At 48.0% G+C, this 12,998-nt stretch overlaps 1 protein-coding gene across 4 annotated transcripts in view; it reads left to right on the top strand.

Annotated features, from left to right (window-relative positions):
- Positions 1 to 12,998, top strand: part of DDX31 (DEAD-box helicase 31) — a 96,831-nt gene that overhangs the window by 62,091 nt on the left and 21,742 nt on the right. The window lies entirely within an intron of this gene.

Here is a 12,998-nt window from a genome sequence, read left to right as displayed (position 1 = left end):
GAAAACAGCATTTTCCCTTCCGTGAAATGCAGTTATTTTGAAGCTATAGCAGATTCAGCAGTTTCTGAGAAGCAAAGGTAACATATCTTTCCAAAGTCCCCATCTTTCCAGGAGATGCTGCGACCCAGCACTGTCTGCTGGGAGAGGCAGAATTGTGTCGTTTGCCAGGTGTCTGTCTGTCTAGGTCGTCCCACGAGTAGAACGCGTCAGGACAGTGAGCAGGCCCACTCAATAGGGCCACGCTTCTCTCTCATTTCGTTGCCACTCTGGAAAATGGCTCAATAAGATAGAAACGATGCGCCTTAAGTTCTTAGTGTTAGGCTGGGCACAGTGGCTCACACCTATAATCCCAGTGCTTTGGGAGGCCAAGCCCACGAGGTCAAGGTTGCAGCAAACTGATCACTGTACCACTGTTCTCCAGCATGGGTGACAGAGTGAGACACCATCTCTAAAAAAAATAAAATTTAAAAATGTTTAAAGATCTTGGTGATACTGTGACAGTATGAAAGAGTAAGTCTGCTGTTTGTAAACCATCCTATTTTATGTGAATTATATGCTGTGCTCACATAGTAGTTTTTGCCAGATGATTCAGTTTATGGTACCTAAGACTGGTTTTACCCCTGACTTCTGCCACCTGCCTTTCTAATGTTGTTCTTAGAGCTTAGAAACATCTGGGACATCTTCATTATCAGTAATGCAATAATTTTGTCCCCCTGTTGCTCCTAGCTTCCTCTTTAAAATTACTAAACAGCAATCTGAATTGTTGGAAAGAAAAGTTTTATTTGTATAAATTTTCTCAAGTCAGCCTAGCCCAAATGTTAGCTGGTAGCTCCTAATTTTATCAAATAAGGTATAGAGTCTAAGCTGGGGTTCTCTTACCCCTTAGTACCTAGTAGATCTGGGCATGCTAAGTCAGTGCTCAGCAGGCGCTGATCAGTAGGAAGAGGGGAAGTGGGACCAGAACCAGCGCACCCTGTGGCTTGTGTGCCAGGCCTTGCAGAGGATTTCCTTAACCTCCCACACTTCCGAAGTTCTAGAAGTCATTTACTTTCTAAAATAAACATCCTCGTGGAAATCATACACACCAGTCACCCCTTCTTCATAGATAGGACAGGTTCACAGATTTTTCCTGTCTGAATTATCACAAATGTTTCCAATTGGAAATTTTGCAATGCTCTGGGGCAGTTTTCATCGTTGAAGGCCTGTGCTGTGTTGTTCTCTGATTCTCACCCTTGCTCATTCAGCAATTGTTTAATACCTGGGAAGAGCTAACTGTGCGGAATAGAGCTCTAGCTTGAGTCTGTACCCCCGTTAGCCCTCTCCCTTGCCCCTCTCTGGTTTCTTACATGCCGACTCTGGGAGAATCACAGTGATTACATCTGGGATTGAATCACACAGACACCAGGATTGAATCGTGGCCGGGCCACTTACAGTCTGTGTGCCTCTGGACAAGTCACTCAGCGTCTCTGTGCCTGGGTTCTCTGGCCTCAAAGGGAGGTACTCAAGTTGCCGTTTTATTGTGGGGGTTAAGCCGGAGGATAAGTGGAAACATCATGGTGTCCAGCACGGGAATAAGCGGGAGCACCTGGTGATCATCACAACGACCATATTGTCGTGTTGCTTCTTCCCCCAGCCTCCATCATTGTCGCAAGTACCCGCAGAACCGAGAGTACGAAAAGTGAACTGCAACCTTTTAGCACCCTTGAACTTTTCTTATCAGGAACAACCTTGAAAACATGGAACCGAGTCCCTCAAAGACGAGCATTAAGAAGCTGCAGCTGCATCTCCCTGTAAAGCAATATTCTCATCATTAGAGCAGCTTGCCTGCCAATTTTTATGTGGCATTTACAACCTCCCTAATATCACTTAATTAGCTGAAGGCAAACCTGGAATCTTGCCCACTGTGAAAACTTTCTCGATTTCGTTGAGCCAGTTAGCATTCTGTAAAAAGACAGATTGGCCAAACATGAGATGAGAGGCTGGACGAAACCACACTTGGAGACATGAGGATTTCTCCGTGTAAATCCACTGCACCTGAGTCAGTGCTCATCTACTCCATCTCAGCCGCGTCCAACACTGTTGATCCCTCCGGCCTCCTTAAACCTGTCTCTTCCCTCTGCTTCCCAAACACTGTCTTTATGAATAGCAGCCCTTAGCCCCGGCACTCCATCCGAACCTCTGAAACAGTCTCCCACCGAGTCTTCCTGTGGCCACGGTGCCACAGTCAGCCAGCACCTCCACAGCCCTCACCCCATCTTGCCCTGGCTTAGCTCCTTTCAGTGGCATCCCGTTAGGCTGTGATTAGAGCAAGCCACAACAAACACCCCTCCTCACAAAGGCCCCAGCCTTTGTTGACTGTTCAGCCTCATCCCACACCCCTGTTTCTTGTCCTTTCCTCAGGGCCTTTGCCTGAACATGTCCTGGGCTTGGACCTCTCCCCTCCCTGCTGTGCCCTCCCCAGCCAGGCAGACACCCTCACGTCTCTGCCCTGGCCCTGGTCTGTTGTGGTGGCAGCTTTGCGTCTGCATGTGGTGGTATTTGTATGTATGGTCAGCGTCTGCCCCTCCTCGAAAGTATAGCTTAGAGAACAGACCCTGCCTGGTTTTCGCTCATCGTGCAGGTTGGGTATTTCTCATCCAGATTGCTTGGGGACCACAAGTGTGTCAGGTTTCGGTGTTTTCAGATTTTGTAGTGTTTGCGTTGTACAGGTTTTTTGAGCACCCAAACCCTGAACGCTGCAGTGAGCGTTTCCTTTTAGTGCCACGCGTCATGCATCATGCCGTTGCTAAGAAAGCTTTGGATTTTGGAGCATGTCAGTTTTCAGATTTGAGGTGCCCAACCCGAATGCCCAGCACCTATCACAGAACCTGGCACACAGTAGGTGCTCGGTAAATTTTTTGTAATAGATGAATAGAAACCAAAATGTCCTATAATTCTGAGAGGAAGGGCACAAAGGAAAAGAAAGGAAGCAGGAATTGTTCTGACATGAAAAGGAGGTAAATCCCTCTTTATTGTGTAGTGAATTTGGAAAACAGCAAACCCTGCCTGGTGGGAAAGTCGTCTTTCAGAACTCTGTGGGCCGCTTGTCAGTCATTCTGTCCTAAGAGAACGGGCCTGGGGTTGGGATCTCCTTCCTCCACATAAAGGCGTCCTCAGGAAGGACAGCATTCCCCATGCCGATGCCCCTCGTGGCGCAGCCGCTGGTTCTGTTCCCTGGTGAAGGAGGCCTGGGATCAGCCCACAGAACACAGAGATGAGCGGGCTCAGGACTGGGGCCTCCGCCCCACCTAGACAAGGCCAGAGCAGGCATCCAGCAGAGAGGGGTCGCTAGGCCTTGCTGGAAGACCAGAGCAAAACAGGACCACCAGAAGTAGCCACGAGGACAGATGTGGCAGTATATGGGGAAACAGAATGTGCTCGGGAAATTGGTTGGGGAATCATATGAAAATGCTCTGCCTAGGCTCCAACCCAGGAGACTGTGGTTCAGTAAAATCTAAAATTATGAAGAGTGAGATAGAAGTGACCGTGAACTTGACCCAAGGACAGTCCCTGGGAACATGAAAGAATGTGGTCCTCAGAGCAGATGATGAAATGTTCTCCTTCACATGGCAGGGCAGTGAGGTGCTGCTGAATATATCGTAGTTTAAAGATGAGTTAGGATTAATCAGTAGTTTTTTATGTAGAACCTGGGCCAGCTGCACAGATGATAGCCAAGAACGTGCTCTCATGGCCTCTGTCAAGGGAGGCAGGCTGGCACCTCTGGGGTCCATGCTGGATCATGTCTTTAGGGCATTTGTCTTAAGAATAAACTCTCGTCCAGCCTGGAGCAAGGGATCAGAGCACTACTGTGGAAGGCGATTGCATTTCTTCTGAGTGGAGAACACTGGCCTGTAGTCACTCAGGGACCGTTTATCAAATGAATCCATCTGTTAGTTACAGAGTTCACGCACGTCGTGTTCACAGGCAACTCCAAATGGGTTGCACAGTGTGGGCACACGCTCCAGTGGGGGGTCTGCCCTTGCCCTCTCAGCACACCCCGTGCAAAACCAGTTTCCACTGCTTTACCTTCTTTCTACGGTCAGGTGCTGTGGGCCTTGCTTTTCGGGCTCTGGTTTAATTACAGCTGTGCACACGCAGCTTTTTACATTTGGCCTTTTGCTTCCACCATGGTTTTTTTCTAGGTGACACCATGCAATTACCAGCTTTCTGCTTCCTCATGGAACAAACGCACCCTCCTCCCCACCCTGCTAATGAGGCGATTAGAGGATTTCACAGTGACCCTGAGCTTCCTCCACACCTGGGTCACCTGCAGACAGTGGGAACCACAGGGCATGCTTTCAGTCATGCAGTCAGGGCTGACAACAAAGAACAGGAACCCAGCCAGCCTCTCCCGGGACGATGCTGGAGACAGGCACATTCACTGCTGGAGCTGCCCAAGCACTGGAATTAGAAGATGTGGCTGGCCTAGCGCAAACCGCTAGATGCCAGATGCGGCTGCGTGCAACAGGAGAGTACCAGCCCTTCATTAGCTCGCCCTTGCTCAGAGCTCTTCTAGTTCATATCATTTGAGAGATCAAGAAAGAACATGACAGTCCCCCAGGTCTCCCCTTCTGCACACAGGGTAGTTTTAGTCATCCCAAACCTCTCCTGTATTACAGCCGACTACCTCTCTCCTCTTCTTATCTAACTCTACTTTCATTAAGCTGCTTTCTGCAATAGGAAGGTGTGTACCCCGGGCCCCTCCACACTCTTCTTCATGATGTCAGAGCCTTTCCATCTTGTTATAACCTATACGAAATGACTTCACGTCTTTTTCAAATATCTCCATGTTGGTCCCAATGTTATAGCTATGGTCCAAAATGCAGAGTAATTTGTTAACTACTTAATAGTCAAAAAGGGATATGGTTGAGAACCAGCATCCCAGAGCAACGGCATGTGATACTTTGTGCGTATCAGTTTTAAGTGCTCGTGGCGGTGGCAGCAGCATCTCTTTTGAGGGCTTATGTGTGTTCTCTGCCGAGCTGAGTCCTCCATGCACATTATCTCACTGAGGCCTCACCCAGTCCCTGTGACCAAGGCAGGATCCTCAGTGGCCAGCGTAGAACTTGGAGCCTGGTCATGCGATTCTGAGTCTGAGAGATCCTGAAGCCCAAACTTTCAGCCAAGGGCCGTGTCAGCTTTCTCGCTTGCCCCGTCTGGAAGCTGCTGGTTTCTAGAATCTGTATTGGGTGAAATAGCAAGTATATGAACACAAGGAGATAACCACTCGTGTAACCAAAGAAATGGCCTTAAAGTAGGAGATGTTTTGGTTGTGTGTATGGAAGAATTTGGTTTGAAACTGTCAGAGTATCTTCGTAATGGGCAGTGTGATGAATGCTTTAGTACATTAGCTTTTGTAAGTGAATAAGCTGGGACTTAAGAGAGATGAGTACCTTGGCCAAACTTCCAAGAGTGGATCGTAGATGTTTTCTATTCTTTGGGGAAATCATTGGAACAACTTTGAGAAGAGACGATCATAAGCAAGATGTGGATCTGACTTTTTTTCCCAGTTTCCTCTAGGTCTGGAAGCAGAATGGTATAGTGCTGGGAGTGTGGGTTTTGAAGCCGACATTCCTGAGTTTGATCCCAACCGTAGCACTCAGCAACAGCTTAGCTGTAAAATGGAGGTGCTGAAGGGTGGTTGTGTAGGGTGTGGGGAAGGGTAAGGAATGTGCAGCCTTAGCTCAGTGCTGATCTCAGAGTGAGTGTTTGATAAACAGCGGTTCCTCTGCCCTGTCTCACTTCCTCTCTTTGATCTGTAAATAAAAGATGGAAACTACATAGAGTCTTCCCTGAGTCTGCCCAGCCTGGCCCAACCTGGTCCCGTGGGTCCCATTGCACCTCCCATGGTTGGTGTGGCCTCTGCTTCAGCACCCCTGGCGTCCCAGTGTCTTGCAGCCCCCAGGGCTGTCCATTCATGGACCTGGCTTGCCATTAGAGCTTCTGAGAATGAGCCAGAATTCACTACTTTCATTTTCCACCCTTTGGTCTTATTTCCGCTGTTTGGCCTCTGTGAGATTCAAATGCTGTGTGTACATGATTTGCAAACATAGAAGTGATGTTATTGATCAGACCAGGCCTTAGTTCACATGACAATGTACCACATATCTGAGGATGACTCCTGTCTCCTCCCCTTTTCTCTTTATCGTGCTCTTAATAATAACACTAGTCAATATTTACTGAGTACTTTCCTAACAGGCTGTGTGATGAATACTTTAGAATGTTAGCTCATTAATCGTTGTAAGTGAATAACCTGGGACTTAGAGAAATAAGTACCTTGGCCGAACTTCCAGAATCAGTTCTACAGCCTGTATGAGGTTATGCCGGGACCCCCGCTCAGAGGGGCTTGTTTCTGGTGTGCCTGTCTCAGGCTGTACCAAGGCCCAGCTGCTCCTTGGTCTACACTGTTGCAGCCTGTCATCTGAATGGCTCGGCTCCACCCATCCTATCTGCCCAGGTTCTTTTCAAAGTCTGGTTCATGAAATTATCCAGACGTACAATGGAAACTGCCCAGCAAGAAGTATGGGGCAATCACGTCTGTTAGTGCAGGGGGTGATAATGGCAGGGATGGCGGCTCCACTGATGGGATGCTCAGCAGTAGCCAGACACTGGCCCCCATGATGGATGGCCACTGTGGTCCTCACTTCAATCATGATGTTATCCCTGTTTTACAGAGGAGGAAACTGCCCATGATGGCACCACTGTCCACTGGGCAGAGCTGGGATTCGAACCTAGACCTCTGGTTTCAGGTTGAAACTTGCCAACTAAATCCCTGCCCATTTGCATATGTGAAATGTATGCCAGCCTACCTTCTAATGGCAAGACCTGACATCTGTCATAGTTCAAGTTCACCTTGCCAGCATAGGCCCATCCCTTTGGTCTCCTAGACTGTTGTTATTTTGTCAGCCAGTGTATTAGCTGTTCCTGCAGACGTGGTAGATATGCCTCATGATTTCATCCAGTTCACCCACAGTGTCAAACAGGACAGGCCCAGGGGACTGCGCTCTGGGGTGTGGGGCTGGGATTCTGCCCCAAGCTGGTCCCTCTCAGTCAGTATTTTCAGTGTGTAATCATAGCAGTTCCAAGCACAACTCACTGCTGCCATGTTCACCCTGTATTCTCCATCTTAACAGTAATTCATAAGGCTTTCACAGAGAATTAAAATGTGTTGAGCCCTCTAACGCACTGTAGGCCGTTTTACCTTCATACTGGCCATGTGCCTGTGCATCGGTCCTTTCTGATGTACCGGGAAACGAAGCTTGGAGAAAGCTGCTGTGACTCTACAAGGTCATCAGCTAGGCGAGTGGCAGAACTGGAATTCCAACCAAGGTCATCAAATTCTGGTCTTCTGCCCGTCCCCAGCACTGCCACCTGCCATCTGAAGTTCCTGCTTATGTTCTGACAGAACTTCCTAAGAGTTTTGGTCACCCGAGCTAAATAGTCTCAAAGTTCCCATCCATTTCTGGGGCTTTGGTTAAGCCCTTCATTTTCAAACATTGGCCATATCTAAATATGATCTCTCCTCTTTCCCATCGTGTGCATGGCCTTCCAGGCAGCAAGTGCGCTGGACCATCCGTGGTTTTTCTCAGTTGCCTGTGATCTGCACTGCCTGCCACTGTGCGTGTCCTTGGCCCAGGGCTCAGAGTTTTCAGCTTCACTAGATCTTGATCTTTGGCACGAAGCTGAAGTCCACTCTTCACCAGCCTCTGTGTCCACAGAACCCCTCCTGGGAATGCTGCTGTGATTCCCATGATTCCCACTGCCACAGCAGGACTCAGCTGGAGCCGAGTGTCTTCTGGGGCTCTGGTAGTTTTACAAAAGCTAGACTTGATTGGATCCTAAGAAATCACAAAGAAGGCATCCCTAAAAGAGCTGGTCTGCCAGCATACTTCTCTACCAGAACAGAAGCCAGAGGTTGAAAGAGTCTTGATACAGTTCCTTTTCCTCACTGACCGTAAAAGGTAGGGTAGCATCCTCCCTGGGTCAGCCCACGCCAAGGTGAAGTTGTCATGGCATCCCACACCAGCTTATTCTTTCCCTCAGCTCCTCTGTATACAAACATACAGAGGGTCCGCTTGTCACATTCCCCTGGAGTTGCCTGTTACCCTCACTGTGACCTGAGAGCCACCAAAACCCTACCCAGACATTGCCGCCTTTTTGTCATCCATAGAGTCAGGCACAAGTGTAGAGACTTAGTCAGTCCCGGGCCACATGAAGTCCTTGCGGTCTCCTGTGTTCACTGAGAGCCCAGGCTTTTCTTCCCATCTGGGGGACTTGCGTCGTCAGCAGAGACCTTCAGAGCCTAGCCATGGCCCTGGAACGTGTGCTTATAAGCAGCCTCGTTCAGATTAGAGGAGTGCACTTGACCAGTCCTCAGTCTGTCTGAAGAACCCCTGTCTGTCTATCTGTCTATGTTTTAATTGTACTACACCCTCGCCAAATCAAACCAACTCAAAGCCAAAAGGCAGAGAGGTTTCTGATGAGTAGAAATTAAAATACTCTGGCCTTTCACTATAGGACAAAATTCTACCATTTGCTTTTGTTTCCCCTAGAGTGAATATACTGTTATTTTCTAATTATAAAAATAATGCATGCCCATTGTAAAACTACAGGACATAGGGAAAAGCTCAAAAATTACCCATAAGCCTACATTCAGGTTAACCTTGATACATTTCCTATATCCTTCAGACTTTGCATGTATACATCCAGGCATACAGATTTATGTATATTAAAAACATTTTATGCCAGGAACTTGCCCCTTGTTTTGAAAACTGTAGCATGGTGGCAGACTGCTATGGTTTAACTCTGTGAAGTCAGATTTGCTGAGTTCAGATTCCAGCTCTTGCATTACTGGGTTTTGGCCCTGGACAAATGACCTAATCTCTCTGTGCCTCAGTTTCCTTACCAGGAAGTGGGGATACTAGTAGTACCTGTTTCAGGTGGTGGTTGGAAAAGTGAGTAAGTTAAATGCCTATGTCGTGTAGTCGGTTTGGATGGCTTTGATTTGACCTGTTTTACATTTAAATCCATTAACAACCCAAGTAATTGGTATTCTCTTAAATGTTTTCATCTATTTGTAGAGCCCACTAAGGGCGCCATTGTGGTCATCACTGCTCTTCAAACAGAGCCTGCAGGAGGTGCTCTAGGGGAGCATTTCAAGACCTCGGGGGAAAAGATTTATTGTTCAGTGACCGTCGTGGATAACTGGATAACTCTTAGGAAGAAACAGTTCATTTTTCTATTAATCAAAATAAAATGTAGTTGGAATTAAAACAGTAGCAAGCTAGATGAAAATATACTTTAATATTTTTGAGATCCTAGGATGAAGACTTTCCGAAACATGACCCTAAAGCCATAAAACATGAAAGAAACTATTGATCGCCTTAACAGTACATAAATAAAATTTAAACTTCTGTCCTATAAAAGAATGCCATTAACAAAAGCCTGAATTAGAATGGCTTTTTGCCTAGGAAGATCATTCTGAGAATTTAATGATAAAGTTAGGAAAAGGCCCTGTGATCTCCCTTCTCCAGTGGTCATTGTAACAGGGTATATTGATTTACTAATTAGGCTGTGATTTCACCTTATTGACGGTGCAAGTGGCATCTGCCTGTCCTGCTGAGTAATCCAGCCTGGTAACTGGGGGGAGTTTATTCAGCCTTCACTACAAGGGAGTTCCCTGTGGTTAGATAAACTGATCTGTTGCCTGGTAACTATAGGATTACTATGGTGGATGTTCAGGAAGGCCATTGGAGAGGGGTGCGGGTATTTGGAGGGCAAGGAGGGCGAGAAAGTTGGCAGGTTCCTGGGAGCACTGCAGCTTGGCAGAGGAGAAATTGAGCGCCCATCGCATGCTTGGGTTTAGAGCAGTTCATCTTCCCATCTTTACTTTGCCTTTTCAGCATTGGGCCTTGGAACAAAGGAAAAGGAGACAGGGAGCTGGCCAAGGGATGAACGGGTTTTGTTGAGGTGGCTGTCATGACAGCAGGTGAAACCCCTGCAGGGTTGGCCTGAGCTTCTCCCACCTAAGGAGGAGGTCTGGGCTGGAAAATGCCACCCTCTGCCTGCTTGCTGACCACCAGAATCTCTGAGTGAGTGGACTGCTGGCTTTGCATCCCAAGTCAAAAGGACATTGACTAACGTCATGAAATAGCCAGGAAAGGTGGTGATGATAACTGAAGGCAAGTACGACCCATCTCCAAAACGTGCTTTCGAACGGCCTCCTCTTCCACCACATGGGCTCTCCTGTTCCTACTCAGTGGCGCAATGTACGCACTAGTGGTTGCCTTCCTCCACCCCAGACCCACAGTGTTTGTGAAGGGACAGGTCTGGAGGAGCTGTAGAAGTGGCCCTGGTGGTGTTTGGGTGTCTGCCTGTTGTGTAGGCTACATTTGTGGGTGTGGGCTTCTGCTCTGTTGGGTGGATGGCAGCCTGGGAGCACGGGCGCACTGCCTGAGCACTGGTGCCTGGAAGATGCTCCCGCAGCCCGCACCGCTTCTGTAGGCAATTAGTGTATCAGTCACTCCAGTAAGATGCTGGTTCTTTATTTTGCCTTAGCGGTAGCAGGAGCCATCGTTGAAGTGCTGGAGCTTATGCTGGGGAGAATATTTTGACTGAAATTTTGCATATTTTGAAACTTAGGTTGTTACATTTAAAATTATACACACTGTGAACCTGGCTTCAAACAAGAGGGAAGAAAAAGCATTCCTTCCTGTCAGACCCTTTTCACTCTGTCACATAACCTGACTAAAAATAAACTATAGGCACAGGAACTGGCAGCCTTCAGTTTGGAACAAGTTGAGTGCACCCAACCGCAGGCCCTGTCTCCCGCCACTTCCCAACCACAGGTCAGCCCCCAGCAGCTTGGACCTCCTCCAGGGATGCTGGTGCACATGGTCTGCATGGGACGGGTGACCCATGATGAGACTCGCTGCTCTTTGGGAAGTGGTAGATGCTCTCAGAAGAGCCCTGGCCCAGCTGTCAGGGGCCGTAGCACCTGGCTCCTGTGTGGCTCTGGGGGAGGTGTATGGCATCTCCAGACCTCAATTTCCTAATGTTTAACTGTGACTGCGGTCCACATGCCAACCACCAGCTACCCCCTTATATGTCTTGATTTTTTCTAATCCTCACACCTGTGAGTGCCATTCTCAGTGAGGAAACTGACGCACAGAGCCTGAGTCGCTCATTCCGTGTCCTCAGCTGATGAGTGATAGTCAAGTTCCAACCCTAGCTTCTCCCTCCTCCGCCCCGCGGCTCTGCTGTCTCCCCTCACCACTCCCTACTCAGTCGCCTGGCTTCTGCCCCACTGTCCTGCTGAAGTAGTCCTTAGGACCACAGAGGACCCCTCCCATCACATCTCACCATTTTCCACCCTTGGTCCAGCTGAGTCCTCCTGCCCCGCCTGCCCTGGCAAATCGTTCTCTGCCCTGAGTTTGCCTCTTGGCTTCTCCACTTACCAGCCGTGTGGTCCTGGGGCAGTTACCTTCCTTGAGTCTTTGTGTCCTTGTCTGTAAATGAGGATAATAACCGTACCTACCTTGTTGAGTGAGGATTGTAAGAGATTGTGTATGTGAATCATTTCCCACAGACCCCAGGAAGTCTTCCCTGTATACTTCTAATCTTCTTACTACATCCTGCCCTGATGTGCCCACCCCATAAACTCCTGGCCCTTAAGTGTTATCTCTTCATTGTCCCCTTGTTTCAGATCTTCTTTTCCTGCAGAGTTTGGCTCGAATGTGTCTTCCTGTATGTTGCAATAGAAAACACCATTGTATGACTGTCACCCTGTCCTCTGGGGTGTGATTAGAAACAGGTATTATTGCTGTAGCTAGGTTATAATGGGTTTCTTTTTTTTTTTTTTTTTTTTTGAGACGGAGTCTCGCTCTATCACCCAGGTGGAGTGCAGTGGCGCAATCTCGGCTCACTGCAAGCTCCGCCTCCCGGGTTCACGCCATTCTCCTGCCTCAGCCTCTCCGAGTAGCTGGGACTACAGGCGCCCGCCACCACGCCCGGCTAATTTTTTGTATTTTTAGTAGAGACGGGGTTTCACCGTGGTCTCGATCTCCTGACCTCGTGATCCGCCCGCCTCGGCCTCCCAAAGTGCTGGGATTACAAGCGTGAGCCACCGCGCCCGGCCCGTTACAATGGGTTTCTACAAGCTTTCACAGTCAGATTAATAACACAGTATTAGTCTTATTTCTAATTCTTGGGTTTTAAAGGCATTGTTACATCTATTTTGACCACAATTTCAGTTCAGTTTATTCTCTGATTACAGCAAAGAAAATGCTCTAAATGTAGTAGCAGAACGTAACGTGTGTCTTTGTGAGAACTCCATGACACTATAGTGTCCTAAGACATTGCCGTTTTGGTATTGAAGGAGTTGCCAGCAAGGAAGTGTGGATTTATTGGTAATTGTTTTATTGTTGTTGGTTTGGTTAAAATCCTGTCTTAAGAAACATTGTTTTACTCTTCAGTTTTCATAATCATTCTTCTTATGTATGATTGAACATCTACAAATTTCCTCCTCTGATCTTGCGATCAAATGGTAAAATTGCCATCTTTTCAGAACAGTTATCAGGATTCGACGTCGGAAATTGATTTTTCAACCTTTGGCATTTTCTGAGTGGCTTAGGGTAGGGAGAGACCTCCCTCTAAGACCCGGGTTTGTGTGGGCTGCAGAAAGCTGCTGGTCTAATCCTAGATGCAGACATTGACCAGGCTGTGCCCTGGGTTTGGGTTTTGTAGGGTCAGAAATATGTTTAAGAGTTTTTTCCGTTCATGAAGACCTATGTGGCTGTCATCCCAGCCTTCACTCTGGGACTCTGGAGGGCTGCGTAGAACTTGCTGGACTCTGCTCCCGCAGGGCTGAGTCCTGAAGCCCTCAGGAGCCCATGAGGAGGCCAGTTGCTTTAAGCTGCTTAGGGGTTACCGGGAAGCTGCCGTGAGCTTTCACTGCTTCA

Source organism: Hylobates moloch, unplaced genomic scaffold, assembly GCF_009828535.3.
Source record: "Hylobates moloch isolate HMO894 unplaced genomic scaffold, HMol_V3 SCAFFOLD_10, whole genome shotgun sequence".
Classification (NCBI taxonomy): Eukaryota; Metazoa; Chordata; class Mammalia; order Primates; family Hylobatidae; genus Hylobates; species Hylobates moloch.
This window is presented reverse-complemented; position numbering and strand designations above follow the sequence as displayed.